Here is a 3,754-nt window from a genome sequence, read left to right on the forward strand (position 1 = left end):
CCAACTTAAGGAATTCCTTTTCGCTGCCGCATTAAGTGCAGCCGGCGGGGACAGTGTATAAAAGGCAATAAAATGCAATTATCTCAAACGGCATAACTGTCCCGTTTTTGGCAACGCTTGCCGGCCCCATAAATTGTCAAAGCGCTTGCCAAAAAACCGAGAGTGGGAAAGCGGCGTGGAAAAGCGAGGGAAACAGCGGCAAAACAGCGAGATAGAGGAAAGCTACTGACTCGACTTTGATCTAATTTGTCTGGCAGCGAGTGCAGCTTAAAGATGTTCATTCGCAAAATGGTCCGGGGAAATGCGTTTTAAAGCGGCACAAGTTGTTGCAGCAACTCCTTTACCGCCTCACCACCCCCTCATACCGCCCCCTTTGGAAAATGTTTGCAAATGAGCACGCCGCCATTTTCCATTGCACGTTGCACACTTTATTAGTTTTCATACGCGCTGCGTTCGCTGCTGCCGCCCGTCGGCAAAGGTACAAAAGTTTTCCACCCGCTCCGCGCTTTTCCCCTTTCCCGCCACGCCCCCGTCACTCTACGTTTTCCCGCCCACCGACCGTGTCAACCAAGCGCAAGTCAAATGCAAAACATGTAACTTTGGGCCCATGAAAGTTTTGCAACAAAAGATGCAAATTTTGCCCCCCTCCCTCCCCCTTCTACCAAACGTGAGTTTTCCGAAAAGGGAAATCGGGTGCTGGGCGGAAAATTCGCTGTGTGGCAGAGCTGTTTAACGGTTTAATTTTGCATGCAAATAATTAGTGAACCCATCGTCGAGTGGGTGGCTTTAAGGCAATTGCATGGAGTGCAATTGTAAACTTTTTCTATAGCCATAAAGTGAATGCTCGGATCGGTTATAGTTGCCCAACCCAAGCAATTAGTTTTGATTTTTCTTTGGTTCGCTCAGCCACGTGTGATTTTAACTCCAGGGAAAAATTCGAAAAGCTTAGATAGACCCAACATTGCGCATACGCCGTGTTGCCACGAAAGAAGTTTAATGCATGCCATAAAAAAATGTAGAAGTTGGCCCCGAAGAATAGCCGGCGCTAACCCTGTGAACTTTCTGGTCCATTTAGCAGCTGCTAACTGGTTCTCCCCTTCCCAACTGAAATAATCAAAGGAAGTTGTTTATTGAAGCGCCGCGCCCAAAGGAATGGAAATGCCCAACTGGCGGCATGTAATGTTAGTTTTATGAGCACGTGTTGCCATTTTTATGGCTCACCCGAAATCCTATTGCTTTGGCAAGTAAACAATGTGGGCGGAAAGCCACAACAAAGTCCAAGACAAAGGCTCATTCAATTAGAAGGCTGCAGAAGCTCGTTTGGAAGTTGCAAAATTTAAATATTTTCAGCTCAGAGCAACCGCAGACGCAGCCATAAAGAAATTCTTTAATATTTTGATTAGAAGTGCTTGCGGTTTGCCGCTAAACGCAGTTCAGTTTTCCTTCTTCTCTTTCCTTAGTTTTCTTCTATTTTTTTCCATTCGTATTTGTGCAATGCAAAATGATTTTATTTGACAGGCATTGTGCGGTGTTGCCACAGGAAGGGCAAATGGGGAAAGGGTTAGGCAAATGGGGTGGAAGTGCCCAAAAGTATGCAATGCATGTGCTGGGCGAAAATATAATTTTGACTCTGTGCCTGCCTGCCTGTGTGTGTATATGTGTGTGTGAGTGCAGTTGACTGGGGAAAAGCGGAAACGTCTGTGCCACATCCGTTTCCGCCTTGATGGTTATAACTTCTTTTTCCGGCGCTGGCCAATCAACGTTTCTGTGGCCAGGATCACACAACCAGAAGCAGCAGCAGCAGCATCAGAACACAAACGGGAACCAGCTGTTGCAGCTGCCCCAACGCTTTTCCCAGGCTTTTCCCTGGCTTTTCTTTTCCCCTCCCCCCTCTTACACATTTGTTATTTCAGTGCGTTTGGACAGTATACTTCTTTCTGACAGCTGCACTTGTTGTCCACCAGCTCGGGCTTAGCTGCTGAGCCTGAGACTCCCAGTGGCTCCCAGTGAAGCTAAAGCTGGACCCTACAACTTCGTCTAACTGGTGACACAAACAATAACAGCACAAAGGTGCAAACAAAGCGTGCGGAAACGGAGTAAACAAGTGCCCACCTGGACAAGGATCACATGTCCCATGGACTCGGTGATGTGGCTGGGCATTAACCGATTGATAGGAGCCATATGTTGTCATCTGAAAGCTGGGAATCGGAACAACAAATTGGGCATTTGGCTGCTCCGACAGGTTATCAGCCCATCATTTAGGAAAGCTTTGCAGAAATGACACTGGCTGGCTTTCACTTTTGACGTGCACATATTGCTGAAAATTAACTTGTTACGGGTATATTCAGTTTAGCAAACGAAGTCAATCCAATGTTAATAAATGTTTCTTCGAACTTCATGTTTTTTGTATTTACAAAATATTTATCTGTATATTGTTTGGGAATACTAAAAATAAATAATTGAAGCCCGAACAATTTACTGTTGTCATTTTTAAACAAAAGGTTCAATATCTAGTAAGGAAAAAATGTAAGAGCAGTTTCAACTTTCAGTTCAGTCAGTTATTTTGGCCTGTACTTTGAATTATTCAATATGAACCATTGTTTATTTTTATAAGCTTTAGTTTCAAGCATGTGTCGTTCACTAATATTGTTGATTTTGCACTTTCATGCGCCGCAAACAGCATTCTTAAAAATAAACTCAAACTGAGAGGACTACGCACTCAACAGGATTTCTGGTCGGGCACTCAATTTATTTTTGGGACAGTGAAAATAAATTTCGGCACTTGCTTTTAAATGCCGGCAAACAATCAGCATTCAGTTGTGATGACGTCTGTTTGATCTATCCATTTGCATTTGCATACTGTGGCCTCACCTCCAATCCAACACCTTCCCCCATACATACATATATGTATTTATATGTATATGTGAATATATGCATTTCTTGTGGGCGGAGGGGCGTGGCCGAGCTGCCTAGCCTGGCCAATTCATAACAATTGCGTTTCATGTGCCGGGAACTTGACACTCAAGTGCGGCATGCCAACATATTTGCACTTGAATTGCCGGGGAGCGAGTTGCAGTTTATATGGAAATTTTTACGTTCACGTATATTTGCATGCACTGGAAATGCTCCCAAAAAAAATGAAAAAAAAAGAAAAGAGAACAAAAAACCGAAGGAGGGATACAAAGGTCGGTGGAGTTGGAGGCGTTTTCAGGTCAAAGGCTGCATTGTATGGAAATGGCAATGGAATGGGGCAAAAGTTGGGGAAAAGCGGGCAAGTTACGACCCACAGATGGCAATCAATTTGCCGGATGCCGAAAGTAATTCGTTTGGAGTCTGAAATTCAGAATTACAGTTTGGCGGCCACTGAAGGTTCTTAAAGTAGAAAACCATCTTTAAGTTTAAAGTTGGTCGAGATCCTTTGGGAATCCCTGGTGGGGAAAATTGCATCCGACCCTTATCTCGCCCATAAGCGTAACGAAAATAAAATTGTCTGGCAATTGCCGGCAAAACGGCAAAATGGCAAAATGGCAAACGGTGCCCGGCAATCGCGTCAAAGTTGCATATTAGCATTTCAAACGAGCGGCAGTTAGCCGAAAAATTGCTGCCAATGGTCGCCAAGAAAAGTGCGCCAAATTGGAAGGTGCTAGAAAAGTTGAGAAAAAAGAGCAAAACCTGAAAAAAGTGAACAGATCCACAAAAAACCAGTAAATTCCCCATACCCACAAGGAGCACAAAAGAAAGCCACTTAAATGCA

This window comes from Drosophila santomea, chromosome 3L (assembly GCF_016746245.2).
Source record: "Drosophila santomea strain STO CAGO 1482 chromosome 3L, Prin_Dsan_1.1, whole genome shotgun sequence".
NCBI classification, from domain to species: domain Eukaryota; kingdom Metazoa; phylum Arthropoda; class Insecta; order Diptera; family Drosophilidae; genus Drosophila; species Drosophila santomea.